Here is a 19,726-nt window from a genome sequence, read left to right on the forward strand (position 1 = left end):
GGTCTATACCGACCATTCTGCTCTTAGATACCTATTTTCAAAACAAGATGCTAAACCAAGATTAATCCGTTGGATCTTACTCTTACAAGAGTTTGATATTGAAATCCGAGATAAAAGAGGAGCAGAAAATCTCGCCGCTGATCATCTTTCTCGTCTTCAAAATCCCGAATTAGAAGTTCTAAATGAATCAGCCATACAAGACAACTTTCCTGATGAATATCTATTGAAGATAGATTATAAAGAAATCCCATGGTTTGCAGACTATGCAAACTATTTAGTATGTGGATTCCTTGAAAAAGGATTATCGTACCAAAGACGAAAGAAATTCTTCAGTGATATAAAACACTATTTTTGGGAAGATCCACATCTGTTTAAAAGTTGTCCCGATGGAATAATACGCCGATGTGTATTTGGAGATGAAGCTAGTAAAATATTAAACCATTGTCACACAGGACCAACAGGAGGGCATTATGGGCCTCAACTAACGGCAAGAAAAGTTTATGATGCTCGATTCTATTGGCCTACAATTTACAAAGATGCATACCTTCTTTGCAAATCCTGTGATGCTTGTCAAAGGGCCAAAAAAATAAGTCAACGTGATGAAATGCCACAAAATGTCATCCAAGTATGTGAAGTATTTGACATTTGGGGTATTGACTTTATGGGTCCATTTCCAAAATCTCATAATAATCTATATATACTCGTAGCCATTGATTATGTATCTAAATGGGCGGAAGCACAAGCTCTCCCAACTAACGATGCACGAGTTGTAGTCAACTTTTTAAAACGTCTTTTTGCAAGGTTTGGAACACCGAAAGCTTTAATAAGTGATCGGGGTACTCATTTCTGTAATAATCAGCTTGAGAAAGTTCTTAAAAGATATGGAGTAACTCATAAAATCTCCACCGCATATCATCCACAAACAAGTGGACAAGTTGAAAATACCAACCGAGCTTTAAAACGTATTCTAGAGAAAACCGTAGGATCAAATCCAAAGGAATGGTCCATTAAATTGGAGGATGCACTCTGGGCTTTTAGAACAGCCTACAAAACTCCAATTGGAACCACACCTTTTAGACTTGTTTATGGAAAAGCATGTTATCTTCCAGTAGAAATTGAACACAAAACATTTTGGGCTTTGAAAATATGTAATCTTGATTTACATGAAGCTGGACGTCTACGATTAAGTCAACTAAACGAATTAGAAGAATTAAGACATGAAGCATACAAAAATTCGTTAATCTATAAGGAAAGAACGAAGAAATGGCATGATAAAAGAATCAGAAGTTCAAAAGAATTTAAAGAAGGAGACAGAGTTCTTCTTTTCAATTCAAGATTCAAGCTATTTCCTGGAAAATTGAAATCAAGATGGTCTGGACCATTCATAGTCAAAAGAGTTTTCCCATACGGAACGATAGAATTAATAAATTCAAATGGGATGGAATTTAAAGTTAATGGTCACAGAGTTAAACATTACATACATGGTCCGATGGAAGTCGACAACGAAGTTAATCACAATTTCGACACCACAGCTAACTAAGTGTGGGGAGAATCAAGTTTTTAAAGGATAATATGTATTTCTGTTAGAGTTAGATTGTCTGTTTTCGTGTAGTTCTCGAAAATGGAACCCGAATGGTCTTTCCCTAGCAGACCCTAAAGAACTAGTCTTCTTCTCCCATTCTGAATTTTTATTTATTTTAGGTTTTTACGAAATGAAGACTGCCTGTGAACTAAACCATGGTCTAATGCTACACGCTTTGATCACTAAACGTAATAATGACATACTACTGAGTGAATTAGTATCAGTAATCAGAGAAAGAATGGACGGAGTTAGAAAAGAATCCAGATGCGAAGATAATAAATTACAATTTGGTAAAGGAAAATCAAAATCCGCAGCGAAAAGAAGAGCACGACACCTATAAAGATGTCACAAATGCGGAAAACGGTCACATGGAGGTAAATGTTCAAATAATCAAACCTATTCAAATACCGAATTTGTTACTTTATGCAGAGACGGACCGTTCATATGTTTAGAAGAAAAGACACTGAATGCTCGAGGTTACGCCTATGTAGCCATGGAAAACCAATTAAACCGACTATCTTATGAATGGGATAGATCATATAACTAAGCAATCTATTTCACAGGTATGTCTGTACAGTTTTTATTTTCATTTTTATTTTTAACCTTTTGATAATAAACGCTAATTTGTTCGCTAAAAAGTATTAAATTGGTATTGAATAAAATTAGGTTTGGCGACCGAAATTATTGATATCATTCAAAAATTTATTACATCACTGCGAAATTTAACGTTTATTCTTAAGGTATAAATATCTTTAATCAATCAACCCAAAATATTTCAAAAATTCGTCATGAGTTAAATTAGGTCTTGGAACCGAAATTACTTTACCGAAAAGAGGGGCGCATATTTTTGATAATATTTGATTGATTAAAGTGGGATAAAAAGCCAAAAAGATTTTTAATTTTATTTTTACCATGTTTTTAAAATTAATATATAAATCTTAAATTAATATTGTAAACTTTGTAAAAACAATATATTTAAAATTGTAAATATTTGAAAAATTAATATAAGTTTGGTGTGAATTTATAATGTGAATTTTTAAAATTAAGTTTGGTGTGAATTTTTAATTTTTAAAATATGAATTTTTAATTTTATGCATTTCAAATTTTAAGTTTGGTGTGAATTTTTAATATTAATTTTGAATTTTATATTTAAGTTGTGTGAATTTAAAAACAAAAAAATTTACTTTATCTCATTAAGTTAAAAATATGATTTTTAAAATTCGTCGTAAGTTGAAGACTAGGTCTTTGAACCGAAATTGCTTTACCCGAGGGAGGGACGAGAACTTTTATTATCATTATTTTTAATCTTATTGAATTAAAGTATGCCAAAAACATTAAAAAACCCAAAAATTTTTACTTTTAAAAACCGCGCTTTGATTTGACAAATTTTAAAATTTTGTCGAGAGACAGACTAGGACAACGATCCGAAACGCCCTCGATCCTAAAGGAAAACAAAATTTTTAAAATTTAATTAATTAAAAGTTTTATAAAGCATAAAGTTTTTAATAAAAAAAAAAAAAAAAAAAAACCTGAAAACACTGTAGCCGGCACCCCATGCGATCGCATGGGGTTTACACACCAACCTCATGCGATCGCATGAGGCTGGAAAACTGGCCAGATCAAAAACTCTCAGCGAGTCTGCTTCTACACCACAACACACACACATACCCGAAAATACTCCCAAATATTCACCAAATTTCACCAAAATTCACCGTAATTCGTCATTTTTCTTGCTCTAATCATGCCTAGATTCTCATTCTTCAGCAAATTGGTAAAAATTACACCCCTAAACTCTATAAATTCCTAGTTTTTGTGATAATTACCAATTTTTTACCTAATGCAATTTTGTTAATTTCTAGTGTAATTAGTGATAAATTGTTAGTATTTTATGCATGTATAACTTACTAATTTTGATGACAAGATGACAAATAAATGTGATGTAACAACAGACGAAATGAACAAATGCTATGCACCATTTATCATTCAGCAAACAAACGCCAATATATTTGGAAACTTTGGTAAAATTTAATCATTTCTACGCTAATCACCCTCAATAATTTAAATTGTACTGATTTTTTGCAAATGAGGGCATTGCAAGATCTTAAGTGTGGGAAGGGGTTAAATTCTTTCGGATTTTTAAAATTTTTATCTTTATACACTTGGTTACCATTAAAAATACTAGTAACGTAGTAGTTGTATTAGAATCTAGTGCTCTCTGATAATAAAGAACAGCCCTAGTCTTATATACTGACTACCCAATTCTAGTAAAATTTTTCAAAATTTTCAATTAAATGAACTCAAAATCATGTTTATACATATTTATGAACGATAAAACTAGGTGTTAACACCGAAATTATTGTAACCTCGGAAAGGACATAAATTGAGAAACAAACCAAAATGTTGAAATTCATTTAAAATGGAATAGAGGACGATAAAAAGGAAAATAAAAGCCAAGTGTGGGAAAATTTACCAAGTTATCTTAAATATATGTCACATATATCTGTAACAAATAACTGAAAATACTTTTGCTTTGGACTAAACTAAACTGTTTTACCCGATGAAAGAAAAGAAGAGATGGATCTACACGATGAATCAATTCCATCATTAAAAGGAAGTAAAGTCTTCCGAAAAAGAAACGCGCTTCTTGATTTAGGTCATGAAGTTGTCGTCCAGACCAGCTGTAGGTTGATGAAAAATCTAGAAAAGTCATCACTAAAATCAGCAGGAAATCCACGGACCTCAGCATTAAACAGGGTCGCCAAGTGGTCAGATTTATCCTAACCATGAGAAGGATTTATCTCGTACAATGGGGGGCACCATGCAAATTAGCTGGATAAGACTAATGAATCAGATCCCCAGAAAGGAAAATCTCCTTAAAGATTAAAAATCAGCTTTTAAGACTGATATTACTCAATCCTTGAGATTGACCTTAAAGATTGAGAATTACAAACTCATGGAATTCAATGATATCTAAACTCGAGCTTGAACGAGAAAATATTTTGATCAAAATTACAAACCAATTTATTTTCTGAAAACCCTATTTTCAATGCGTTCATTACCATTGAATGTAAAATCCTAGGAATTCACCTGGAATTCATTAGGTCACCTGAACCAAATCGGGTGTCAACCGTAAGAACGGTGGTTGCATAGTGGTCAAAGACAGGACCTTGTGCCAGACCGAAAAATCATAAGGGTGAGCTTTACTATTGCTCCTACCAAGGATAGTAATTGCATCCGACACGTTATAGACCATAATTAAAAGCATCTCAGGGGACATTGCCTTAACAGTTGCTTGTTCAACGCTTTCCTTTACAACTAGATGGTAGTTTATCGAAAGGTAATATACGGGACAAGTAAACTGGACGTGTTGCTTTCCAAATACAAGGTTAGCAAGTGGGTGACACAAAACCGCAAGTTTTGAGCTAAAATTTTCAAATCTGAAACCTACCAAACCCACAAAAATATTTTGAAAACACCGGTGAAGGGTTATTCCGGAAAACTTATCTAGGGTAAAAGCTAGATTGAATTTTCAAAAGATCAAATTTTCTTAAGGATCTACATTTTCATAGTCATGTGAGACTGTAAACCGCCTTTCAAATGTGCACTTTGCTTTGGAAACCGAAAGTAAATCGGCTATTTGATTGCAAGTGTCGTTGACCTAAACCCGAGGCAACTGTGGATGACACACCCACCTTTAACCATGGTTCTATCGTTACTATCATTGTTTATACCGCCGTATAGAAATCACTGATGTACAAAGTGTGAAGAATAAAGAAGTGATTCTAGTATTTCAAGACGATATTGCTTGAGGACAAGCAACGCTCAAGTGTGGGAATATTTGATAATGCTAAAAACGAACATATATTTCATAGCATTATTCCTCAAGAAAGACAAGCTTTTAGTTGCAATTGTTCTATTTACAAGTAATATTCGTTTAAATAATAAAAGGTGAAGACAAAAGACAGATTCGACGAATTGAAGACGCAAACGAACAAAAAGCTCAAAAGTACAAAATACAATCAAAGAGGTTCCAATTATTGATAAGAAACGTCTCGAAATTACAAGAGTACAAGATTCAAAATGCAAAGTACAAGATATTAAATTATACGCAAGGACGTTCGAAAATCCGGAACCGGGACATGAGTCAACTCTCAACGCTCGACGCAACGGACTAAAAATTACAAGTCAACTATGCAAATAAATATAATATAATATTTAAATAATTCTTATAATTATTTAATATATTATATTATTTATAAAACCGTCGGCAGAAGAAAACAACCAAAAATGAGCCTCCCCAGCTGGCCATGCGATCGCATGGCCTGGAAGGCATAAATCCATGCGATCGCATGAGCCCCAGTTCCAGCCCACATGCCTATAAAAATCGAGCTTTGGTGCACCAAAAACAATCCATCCATCTTTCTCTCTTCTCTCATATATACGTAAAATATATATATATAATTTATATTTTAATTTTAATTTTAATTTTAATCCTAATAATAAGGGTATGTTAGCGAATATTGTAAGGGTGTAAGTCGAAATTCTGTCCGTGTAACGCTACGCTATTTTTAATCATTGTAAGTTATGTTCAACCTTTTTACATTAATGTCTCGTAGCTAAGTTATTATTATGCTTATTTAAAACGAAGTAATCATGATGTTGGGCTAATTACTAAAATTGGGTAATTGGACTTTGTACCATAATTGGGGTTTGGACAAAAGAACGACACTTGTGGAAATTAGACTATGGGCTATTAATGGGCTTTATATTTGTTTAACTAAATGATAGTTTGTTAATGTTAATATAAAGATTTACAATTGGGCGTCCCTATAAATTACCATATACACTCAATCGGACACGATGGGCGGGGTATTTATATGTACGAATAATCGTTCATTTAACCGGACATGGGAATGGATTAATAGCCACTAGAATAATTAAAACAGGGGTGAAATTATGTAAAAGGACACTTGGTATAATTGATAACAAAATATTAAAACCTTGGGTTACACTTAGTCGACATCCTGGTGTAATTATTAAACAAAGTATTAAAATCTTGTTACAGTTTAAGTCCTCAATTAGTTGGAATATTTAACTTCTGGTATAAGGATAATTTGACGAGGACACTCGCACTTTATATTTATGACTGATGGACTGTTATGGACAAAAACTAGACGGACATATTAAATAATCCAGGACAAAGGACAATTAACCCATGGGCATAAAACTAAAATCAACACGTCAAACATCATGATTACGGAAGTTTAAATAAGCATAATTCTTTTATTTCATATTTAATTTCCTTTATTTTATATTTAATTGCACTTCTAATTATCGCATTTTTATTGTTATTGTATTGCACTTTTAATTATTGTACTTTTTAATTATCGCAAGTTTATTTTATCGCACTTTCATTTTACGCATTTTCATTATCGTTATTTACTTTATGCTTTAAATTAAGTCTTGTATTTATTTATTATTTTACATTTGGTTTTAACTGCGACTAAAGTTTTAAAATCGACAAACCGGTCATTAAACGGTAAAAACCCCCCTTTATAATAATAATATTACTTATATATATATATATATTTGTATTTTTATAAAAGTAAACTAATATAGCGTTGAGCTTTGTTTAAAAAGATTCCCTGTGGAATGAACCGGACTTACTAAAAACTAGACTACTGTACGATTAGGTACACTGCCTATAAGTGTTGTAGCAAGGTTTAGGTATATTCATTCTATAAATAAATAAATATCTTGTGTAAAATTGTATCATATTTAATAGTATTTTCTGCTAAAATTTAATAGTATTTTATACCCCTTAGCTTTGACATCATTGGTCGATCGTGGTAAAAGTACGGTTTGGAATAAATTGTACTTATGGTTTTGGATTTAAATTATCACCGAGGTGGTAATGTGGTGAATCTCTTTGGGAGATAAATAGATATGTTTGACGAGCAAGGTGGGATCCCCGGATAAGGGATGTGAGTGTCGGATTCTATTCTAGAGAATTATTGTTGTGCCTATGTGAGATATAGGTGGTTCTTGCTCGATTGTGTTGGCATTGTGTACGCATACGTATGATGTGTGTGCAAAGATTCCAAGTGAGTTGAATGTTTCTAAGTATGAGTATATACTTGTTGTTTGGGGTGGATGGTTAGTGTATTCCGTTAGTATTCACTATGGTGTAGCAGGTCGCGATGTTAAACTACTCATTGTGATCGAAGTCAAAAGAGCTTGTGTGGATGGTTAGTGTATTCCGTTAGGATTCACTATGGTGTAGCAGGGCGCGATGTTACACTACTCGTTGTGATCGAGGCCAAAAGAGCGTATGTTGATGGTCAGTGTATTCCGTTAGGATTCACTATGGTGTAGCAGGGCGCGATGTTACACTACTCGTCATTGAGGCCAAAAGAGCGTGTGTGACGGGTGGGTTTAAAGTTCGGGCGTTCGATACCACCCAAGGGACTAGTGATACATACTAGTGGTGTCCGCGTGGCTAACGGTTCATTCGCGAGAATCGTTCCCTTTGGATTTTGGTTATGTGTTGGGAGTAGTGTTATATCGGCATGGTATAACATTATCGGAAAATGCGAGTACCGGTGAGAAATGAGAGCACCATTCCTGTGTTGCGATTTCGGGAAGTGAGTCTCGTGTAGTTCGGATTCACAATGACACGTGTAGATACAGTCATTCTATTAGGATAGTGACTCTCGTGTAGTTCGGATTCACTATAGCGCGTGTAGTTCGGCCAATCCTGATTGTTGTTGCGGTGAAGGTAGTGAGTCGCGTGTGGTGCAGATTCACTAAGGCGCGTGTAGTTTCGGCCAGCCTTCACGTTGTTGGATTGGGAACTATTGGTCATTTCAAACGCCGATGGTACGGTCGTGAGGACTATGTGGTGTGATTAAGTGATGCAATAGCCGTGTTTTGCTCACGTGTTTGTGGTAGTTTCGTATTAGTCGTGTTTGCGCACTACAAGGGATGGTAAGTGGTAAGTGTTATCCGAAAGAATTCGCTTTAGTTCGGTCTTCATCGGTTTGGTTGTTGACCTTATTTTGGTACGTGGATACTTTAGAATTGTACTTGGTATAGGTACGCTAAGGAGATGGTTTCTCGGTACGATATTGGTTGAGTTTTCCTGACGTGAGAGATTGAGCAAGTTCTTGTGCTCAGAATTGCGGATTCGATAAATTGCGTGTGACGATTTAGTTGTTGAAGGTGACTCTTTGAGAAGAATTGCCTATAGGAGTTAGAAGAATACATGGTGGTTCCGCGTATTCTAAATGGTCGTTGTAGACTTCGGTTGTTGTGTGTGACGACCCGGGAATTTCTGACCAAATTTAAACTTTATCTTTATATTATTCCGACACGATAAGCAAAGTTTGTTAAATTAAATCACAAGAATTTGAAACTGTGTTCATACATTCATTTAACCTCGACCAAATTTCAATGATTCACGAACCACTAAATGAGCGTATATGATTAGGTATGTATATGTGTAAATATTATAACTTGAAAACGTCAACAAAGTATTAAACGTATAATACTTTACATAAACGTAATTGTTTCAAAATATATATTCAAATAGTTATTGATGGAATTAGAAGATGTTATCAAATGAATGATTAAACAGTTACATTGAATTATGATTACGAGTCTCTGTTAAGAGGTCCACTTTGATTTAGAAAACCTTTCCTTTTTAACGGCATTCGGAATATTTGGTAAAAGTGATTTACAAAAATATCATTAACGAGAGTTAGTCAAAAGTTAGTAATCATTTCTGTTGAAATTTCAAAAGTGTACTTACTTTAATTAACTCGTGTCCCTCGATAATCCGACTATTTAGTTTTCATATTAAAAACATTATTGGTAAAATAACTACTATTATATAAAACGAGTTAAATTATATAAAACGAACTTTGAAATATATTTGGTTTTGAAAGACTAAAAATATTATATCATTAGTTAAAATAATTCAAATATATTTATTATATACAGATTTACGATTCTAAATAAAAATATATATATACTTTAACTTAGTCATAAAATGTCCCAATTTAAAATAATATATTTTGGTAAACAACGAGTCACTGATTTATAGAAGCAAATGACCACGACGCTCAAATTTTATAAGATACTTCCTCATAAAGTAATTTTTTGATAAATAAGTCAAATTATTATTAAAGGTACACGTCGCGTAACGTAAAAGGCTAGTTTTCTAAACGTACGAAAGTGCGCTCGAAAAATCGAAAGTGGTACATGAGTCGAGTGACAACGTACGAGTCATTTTAGTAAAAATTACATTTTTACTATGCACGTAAATATAATATAATATTTAATTAATTCTAAAGATTAAATATAATATATATTAAATAATATATAATTTTACGTATCATGTAATGTAAGTGAAAAATAAAGTGTCGGCAGACACACTTTGTTGAACGAAAATGAAATGAAAGAGAGGCTCATGCGATCGCATGAGTCCCTCTCACAAACCTCATGCGATCGCATGAGGTGGTAGGTGGGTTTACATCCTTTAAATTTCACGATTTCGGGTTCAGTTTTCATTTCATTTCAATCTCTCGATCTCTCTATACTTATATTTATAATTATTAATATTATTATTATTATTATTATTATTATTAATATTAAGATTATGAATATTAATCTTATTATTATTAGTATTAGTATTATTAGGAGAGATATTATTAGTATTTATACCTAAAATACTACGACGGAGTGTTGATTCATTAATTTAAAAATGAGTTTTATGAGTGGGATAGGACTAAGGAAATTATGGGTTATAGCTATGGAGGTGATGGGTATGGTTCATGAGTATGCTCGTGAAGTCAATCTAGTGTTTATCATCTCCGTTGCGTCTACGTACCTTTCCTGCAATATTGAATCTCAATATTGATACGTGAGTACTCATAATTTAACTTTTACATACTAATAGTGTATTCCTGATTAGTGCTCGAGTATATAGGATTATGCATGCTTGTACTTTTGATATTGCCATTAGTTAGGTTATGTTGAATCCTGAATTAGTTACATATGCGTTTGAGATAAGGTATAAGATATGCATGTCGTTGGAAAGCTAACGAAAATTGTAGTGTTGTTAATTTGGTTCATCAAATTATTTAAATTGTAGTGTTGTAGCTTTAATTTATTTCTTCAATTCAATTATTTAAAGTTGTAGTGTTGTTAATTTGGTCAAGTATTACTAGTTAATCTTGATCTCATATTTCTTGAAACTACTTTGTAAGTTCAAGAACATGTAAGTGAGACTTTTTAATTATAACTTTGTACACTTATGTTAGATCTAGACTTTTAGGTCTAGGATCTTCAAGATCTAACTAAGACTATGTTCTACAACTTAAGATCTTGTTTATATAAGTGTACTTTCAAGTTTATAGCTTATTATCACTTTTATAACTCATGTATGTGTTGGATCTAAGATCTTGATGCAACTTTGGTTCATCAAACTTCATACAACTCTTAAGTGAGTTGTGCTACATGTCTTAGACTTACACTAGTGTCATGATGGTCAAACTTGGTTAATATTACTTTTAGAGTTCATGTATGTGTTGGATCTAAGACCTTGATGTAACTTTGGTTCATCAAACTTCATACAACTCTTAATTGAGTTGTGCTACATATCTTAGACTTTCACTTGTGTTATGATGGTCAAAACTTGGTAAAGATGATGCAAACACATCAACGAGTTGTACCTTTGAAGCTATAAGCATCAAGGATGAGAACCGTGATGAGCATCGAGCTCTAAGAACCCACCGGAACACATAACCTACTGTTTTTTGGGTCTGATCAGAATACCTGGGCTACTGTAAAGTTGATTTTCTGTTAGTTCGGTTCGAGTAAATGATTTTCCGTTTAGACCTTGTCTTAATCCGAGTTACGGTTTAGGATCTATGGCCTCCTGAAAGTCACTACACCCTATTAACGTTGTGCTGAAATTTCTGACCTACTCGCACTTAAACCGTAACCACGGTCAAACAAAGAAGAGTTTGGTTCTGGAAATTGGTTAGTACCTAGGGGACTCAAATACGGAGCCATGTCCACTGGTCTCACCTCATTTCAGTTTGTATAGAGGCCGTGGCGACTAGACGAAATTAGACTTTGTTTTAAACCCTATTCTTGAATGAAAACTTACTTTACCCTTTTGACTTAATGATGAATGATGATGATACTAAAGACCTACTTTACATACATTTAAACCTTTGGGAACGAATTACTGACTTAGTACCTTTTGACTTAGGTTGAGGACTTTCGGACCAACCACTTTGCTTACTTTACCGCGTACCGACTTTTACTACTTTATCACTGTGAGTTATAGCATCCCTTTTTACTTTAACTATTTTGTGAACTGAGAATACATGCGCATTTTATATTTTACATACTAGGTAAGAGTACTTAAAATTTATATATGTATGGGTTATACAACGGCATAAACTTTCCCCTTAGCTCGGTAACATTTAGTCATTGGTCTTTGAACCAGTGAACGCGAATCTTAGATATGGATCCATAGGGTTTGACATCCCCACTCGGGCTAGTAGCGCTAGCATTTAACGAGTGTTTAATACTTTGTAAACATACGCACTCGTCAAGTGTACTTTTAGGGGGTGATAAACGTTAAGTTAGTTACCAAGTGCCCACGGTTATACAAATACTTTTCATACTGCTTTGAAACGCAGTTAAAGCACTGAAATCTCGTGGACTACCTTACATTACTGTTATACTTAAACTATAGCTCACCAACCTTTGTGTTGACTTTTTTAAGCATGTTTTTCTCAGGTGCTTAAGGTTGCTTGCTTCCGCTATTGTACTAGTCATGCCTTGTAGACTCCGCTGCGCTTTTATAGAGATGTCACCGCATGAAACATTTTATCTTGCTTTCAAACTATATTACTTTTGAACAATGATTTCTATCAACCTAAGGGTCACGTACTAATATTACTTGCTTCCGTTCATAGAAGCATACTTTTGGTTGTAAAACATTTGACGTTGGTTATGACGTCACCTTTTATCATGAATGCAAACTTGTTTTGAAAACGCATATAGTGTTTGACCTTGTAATGATCGTGCTGTTGATGGTCCGTACATGTTGATTTAGTACAGGGCGTCACATTTGGTATCAGAGCCTTGGTTGTAGGGAATTAGGTTGCATTAGTGAGTCAAGACCCGACCGAGTAGGATTCACTAATAGGACTAATCTACAACTTGCTAGTTTACTTGCTTCTGCGGGACTTACTGCATGATGCTATTTACTTTTACTACTATATGCCGTGTACTGTTACTTGGTTTTCACTACTGCGTGATATTATTTGCTTTCGATTGCATGCTACTTCTGTAGGATTCATTGTTATTGCCATGCTATTTACTGCTATACATGAGTTAGAATGTCGTAGTTAATTTGCCTAATACGTGCTTGCTTTATGACTTACTGACATGGAAAAAGTTATTTTTCCTTGTTCAGATGTCGGATGCCCCGCCCACTATCATTCACTTAGAGAGCGACTCGGACTCATCGGCCACCTCACCTACCGTTGTTGCTAACTTGATCCCGTTATCTACACCTTCCAGTGACTCTGGCGCTTCATCCTCCGGAGCTAGTAGCCATGCACCCAGCTCAGTGATTACCTCAGACGGAGCCGAGGACCTACAGGAGATTCCAGCTCCACTTGTCCCAGGACCCTCGGAGCCACAGCACCATTCCGGTGGTGCTGTGATTTTCGTGGAACTTGGGGAAGGTCTAGTCCGTAATGAGCATAACCATTGGTGCCGATGCCTTCCTGATGGACGTCTCGTGCCGATCGGGCCTGCCATATACTGATAGATGATGGCTGTCCGAGGAGAGCCACCAGTGCAGCCACCTCCAGCTGATCTAGATGACCCATCATCCACCGATTCTTCATCCGATGACTCATCCTCTGATGACTCTAGTGACGAGGATTCAGATGAGGACCCTGATGATGCACCTGTACAGCCACCCTCCACCCCGCCGATGGTACCGTCATTCCAGGGATTAATGGAGGTCGACCATTCGTTGACGCTCATGGTCGGCGTCGTAAGGTTACTGCCCGAAAGCGGCTTGTACCGTACCCTGCTGATCCTTTTGTACGTAATCCTTACCACTTTGCAGCCTCCACTTCTGGAGCCGGACCATCTGCACCACCAGCACCACCCGTACCGACTGCACCGCCTACCCCACCATCTCCCTCTATCGAGGAACTGACAAGGGAAGTGGAGATCCTCCGTGCTCGGGTAGCTGAACTCGAGGACCAAATGTCCCACGTAATGGACATCCTACACCCACCATCACCTTAGGACTTTTGTAGTAGATTTCATTATGTAATCTCATTTGTAGTTTTATGTTTTACTTTTGTATTATACGAACCTATGCGGATGTATGCAACTTATTATTAATGAATGGAACTTTGTGTTGTTTAATTATGGTACAGTGTTCTATTTACGTTACTGTGTGATGACTTTGTGGTATCTGAATCTATTTGCGTTACTTAATTAGCATGTGTTGTGTTGATTCCATGCTGGTTACCATATACTGTATTATTACTATTTGAATACTAGATTTTAACTTGAGTCAAAATTTTTGTTTAGAGCATCAATGGCCAACGGAAGATCAACACCCATCACAGCCCAAATCGAGGAAATGATCAATGAACGAGTCGCCGCAGCTTTAGCAGAAATGAACCCCCAAGCTCCACCGCCACCGGTTATCCAGACCATTTGTAATGGGTGCACGTACAAAGAGTTTCAAAGCTGCAAGCCCCACAACTTCAGTGGAACTGACGGGCCAGTTGGTCTCACTAGGTAGTTTGAGAAATTAGAATCTGTGTTTCGAGTTAGTAACTGCTCAGAGGCGAACAAAACCAAGTATGCTTCATGTACGCTGTCAGACGGCGCACTAACTTGGTGGAACACATTGGCTCAAGTAAAGGGTATTGATGAGGTGTTTGCTACCCCATGGGAGGAATTCAAAGGGGCCCTGATTGAGGAATATTGCCCTAGGACAGAGATCCAGAAGATGGAGATTGAGTTTATGCAGTTGAAGGTTGTGGGAAACGATCTCGATGGTTACAACAGTAGGTATCTAGAATTAGCCCAGATGTGTCCTACCATGGTTGCCCCGGAGTTTAAGCGCATGGAAAGGTACTTGTGGGACTTTCTAAGTCCATTAAGGGAAATGTCACCTCATCTAAGCCACCAAACGTCCCGAAAGCAATGCGCTTGGCGCACACTTTAATGAACCAAATCATCATCGATGAACCGGAAAAGGCTAAGTCCGAAGCGGGTAGTAGTGATAAGCGTAAGTGGGATAACAACAAGGGGAGAGCCTATGATCAAACCCCTGCTAAGAGGCACAACAACGGTGGGAATCCCAATCCAAACACCAACTCAAACCCCAACTACAAGGGTACCCTACCTCAATGCAAGAGGTTCTACAAGCACCATACCGGGTATTGTAATGTTGTTTGTGAAAAGTGAAAAAAGACCGGGCATATTGGCAGAGACTGCAAGATCACCACTATGACTGGGAAGTCGAACCCCAATGGACCGAGAAAGTGTTATGAATGCGGACAAACGGGCCACCTCGGAAATGAGTGTCCCAACAAGCGAAAGGACGGCGGACCACCGCGTGGATGAGCTTTCAATGTAAATGCAAGGGATGCTCGTGAGAACCCCGACTTGGTGACAGGTATATTCACTATCAACAATCTATTAGCTTCTGTTCTGTTTAATACTGGTGCCGATAGAAGTTATGTATGTAGACACTTTTGCGATAAGATAAATTGGTCATTAGTTCCTTTAAAGGAGAGTATGCTTGTAGAGGTAGCCAATGGAAATCTTGAGAAAGTTGACCAAATTAGCCGAGCAGCTATTATCAATATAGCTGGTGTGGATTTCGAGATTGGGCTTGATACCCATTAAGTTGGGAAACTTTGATTATATCATCGATATTGACTGATTGACCAAGATAAAGGCTGACATTATCTGTAGAGATAAAGCTCTTCGTATACCGCACGGAAATGGTGAGCCACTGATTATTTACGGAGAGAGATGTAGCTCGAAACTGAATCTCATTAGTTGCATGAAAGTGCAAAAGATCATGAAGAAAGGACGTCTTGCTATTTTGGCACATGTGAAAACGTTAGGAACTGAGGTGAAGAGCGTGGATGACGTACGAATTGTGAACGAATTTTCCGATGTCTTTCCAGAGGAATTGCCTGGATTACCGCCACCGAGAGCAGTAGAGTTTCAGATCGATTTAGTGCCAGGAGCTGCACCTGTAGCTCGCGCACCTTATCGACTCGCACATTCCAAGATGCAAGAGTTGCAGAGCCAATTACAAGAACTGCTAAACCGTGGATTTATTCAACCAAGTTTCTCGCCTTGGGGCGCACCCGTTTTATTTGTGAAGAAGAAGGACGGATCATTCCGCATGTGTATCGACTACCGTAAACTCAACAAATTGACGATCAAGAATCGGTATCCTCTTCCCCGAATTGACGATCTTTTCGATCAGTTGCAAGGATCAAGCGTTTACTCTAAGATCGATTTGCGATCCAGTTATCACCAGTTGAGGGTGAAGGAAAGTGATGTGATGAAGACGGCGTTCAGAACTAGTTGTGGTCATTATGAGTTTCTCGTGATGCCATTCGGATTAACCAACGCACCTGTCGTATTCATGGATCTCATGAATCATGTCTACAAGCCATACCTGGATAAGTTCGTTATCGTCTTCATAGATGATATCCTCATCTACTCTAAGAGTGAAGAAGAACATGAACAACATCTTCGATTAGTGCTTGAACTCTTGAGACAAGAGCAACGTTATGCCAAATTCTCCAAGTGTGAATTTTGGTTGAAGGAAGTCCAATTTTTGGGTCATGTTGTGAGCGACCAGGGTATCAAAGTTGATCCCGCCAAGATTGAAGCTATCAGCAAGTGGGAGACCCCCACTACTCCAACTCACATCCGCCAATTTTTAGGTCTCTCCGGTTACTACCGAAGATTTATTGAAAGATTTTCTCTGATTGCGCGTCCTTTGACCGCGCTGACACACAAGGGAAAGAAGTTCATTTGGGAACCCGAACAGGAATAAGCATTTCAAACTTTGAAAAAGAAGTTAACCACCGCACCTATCTTATCACTTCCTGAAGGCAGTGATGATTTCGTCGTTTATTGCGATGCTTCGAAAAGTGGCTTTGGTTGTGTGCTGATGCAACGCACAAAGGTTATCGCTTACGCCTCTCGGCAATTGAAGATTCACGAGCGGAACTACACTACTCATGATCTGGAACTGGGAGCCGTTGTCTTTGCGCTCAAACTGTGGAGACACTATCTTTATGGAACTAAGAGCACTATTTTCACCGATCATAAAAGCCTCCAACACATCTTTGACTAGAAGCAACTGAATATGAGACATCGTCGATGGATCGAGACGCTAAACGACTATGATTGTGAACTTCGTTATCACCCTGGCAAGGCTAATGTTGTGGCTGACGCTTTAAGCCGAAAGGAGAGGATGGCACCTCTTCGTGTTTGGGCACTGAATATCACCATTCATTTGAATCTCAACAGCCAGATGCGAGTAGCCCAAGATAAGGCTCTCAAGGAAGAGAATATACCTCATGAATGCTTGAACATTCTCGTCTCTCGATTCGAAGTTAAAGAGACTGGACTCCGATGCTATGCCTGAAGAATTTGGGTACCTCATTATGGAGATCTACGGAGCCTTATATTAGATGAAGCCCACAAGTTGAGATATTCGATTCATCCAGGAGCCGGTAAAATGTACCACTATCTTAAGGAACAGTATTGGTGGCCAAATCTTAAGAAAGATGTTGCAATGTATGTTGGTAAGTGTTTGACTTGTTCGAAGCTTAAGGCCGAACATCAGAGACCTTCTGGGTTACTTCAACAACTGGAAATCCTGAAATGGAAGTGGGAAAGGATAACAATGGATTTCATTACAAAGCTACCAAAGACGGTGGGAGGATACGATACCATTTGGGTTATCGTTGACCAACTTACCAAATCTGCACACTTTTTAGCCATGAAGGAGACGGATACGATGGAGAGACTTGCTCAACTATACATCAAGGAGGTTGTATCTCGTCATGGTGTACCTTTATCGATCATCTCAGATCACGATCCCCGTTTTGCTTCCAGATTTTAGCATTCTTTACAAGAAGCCATGGGAACCCGTCTCGACATGAGTACTGCATATCACCCACAGACCGACGGGCAAAGTGAACGCATGATTCAAACTTTGGAGGACATGTTGCGTGCATGTGTTATCGATTTCGAAAAGGCCTGGGAAAGGCATTTGCCACTCGCCGAATTTTCTTACAACAACAGTTATCACTCAAGCATTATGTGACAACCCAGAAAAAAATTTTCGATTTAAATTTAAACTAAACTTCGACTAATGCCGATGATTTGCGAACCTTGTGTGTAAATAAATATGTATGTACATATATATATATACATATAATTTCTATACATAATAAAAATATTGTAATAAATATATAAAATGTATAAATGTTAAATATTCAAAATATGTTATATATTATATATAATATTAATATATTTAATTTAATTAACATATAAAGGTTATATTAATTTCATTGTTAAAATTTGTATTAATTATTATTATTGTAAAAATAATATTATTATTATCATTAATAATATTATTTTTATGATCATTTTCATTATTATTAATATTACATATTACGTAGTATTAGTAATATAATTATTATTAATATTATTATTATTAATTAGTGTTATTATAATTAAAAACACTGAATATAATTAATCAAATAAAGATATACTTTAAATTTTATTCTTTTATTATTTATATCTGCTTTTTTATTTTTTTATAAACGTGATCTGCTTTTGATTTAATTAACAGATCGAGATCCAACTTTTTAATTTTTAATATCTGCTTTTATTTGTTTGTACCTACTTTTCCATTTTTTTATTTTATCTGTTCTTGATCAGGAATACAATCGACACCCATTAATTCTATATAAATCGATTAAGACAAACAAATACCCAATTTTTTCTGTTAAAGCACGATCTGCATATCTGTTTGTCATCTGCTTTCCATTTATTTTTATTATCTGCTTTTCATTATTTTTTTTTATTTTTTCTGTCTGTGATCGTGATTCATTTTTTTGTGATATATATTTTAATTAAGTGCTACTGGTTTTTAATTTGTATTCTATCAACCCAATCCAATTATAAATCAAAGGGTTATCGTGATTGTTGAAGAGCATTCGATTTAATCTCAGCAATTATCAATTTTTTTTTGCCATCGACATTCTGCAACTTCACCTTTTTAGCCAAATCAAGAATGCAAACGAATTTTAAAAATCTGTAAGTGCAGTCTTATTAGGAATCTAATACTCAAACTATGTACAAAGTTTCAAATCCCAATTCCTTTTATCAAAGTCAAATTTTGAGGTCAAAGTTAATCTTCTAAAAAGTCAACTGTCGTGTTCTTCATAAAATTCGAGTTCCTTTTGATGTTTTCGGCTCAATTGATGATTACAAAAGATTTTAGGCGTTATTTGCAATCTATTTGGTGTTATAAGTATTGTCTAAAACTTGATAAAAATCAAAGATTAAATTTTTTTTTTTTAAAAGTAGCAGCGACAGCAGGTATGCTGTTTTCATATTTTTTTTAATTTTCATTTTCAATTTATTAAAGGATTGATGTAAAATTTTTATATATTGTGCGAGAGTCCTAAAACTAATCTGTAATTCATTAAAAATCGATTTGAACTCGGGTTGAATTATTGTGGTTGTTGAAGAAGATGAGAAAAACAGAAAACGTGTTATATAAAAAGGTTTAGGAGATAATTCAAAAAGACAAGAATAGAAGAACGGTTAGAGTATGTTGTTGGGAAGCGAGGGGTCAAGGGTTCGAGTCCCGTACTTGCCATATTTTTTTAGGAAGGCTTCTAAGGTAGTTTTCTTTATTATTATTATTATTATTATTATTGTTGTTGTTGTTGTTGTTGTTGTTGTTGTTACTATTAGTTATTAATATTACTACTAGTATTAAAGTTATTATTATTATTATTATCATTATTA

This window comes from Rutidosis leptorrhynchoides, chromosome 5, assembly GCF_046630445.1.
Source record: "Rutidosis leptorrhynchoides isolate AG116_Rl617_1_P2 chromosome 5, CSIRO_AGI_Rlap_v1, whole genome shotgun sequence".
Lineage (NCBI taxonomy): Eukaryota > Viridiplantae > Streptophyta > Magnoliopsida > Asterales > Asteraceae > Rutidosis > Rutidosis leptorrhynchoides.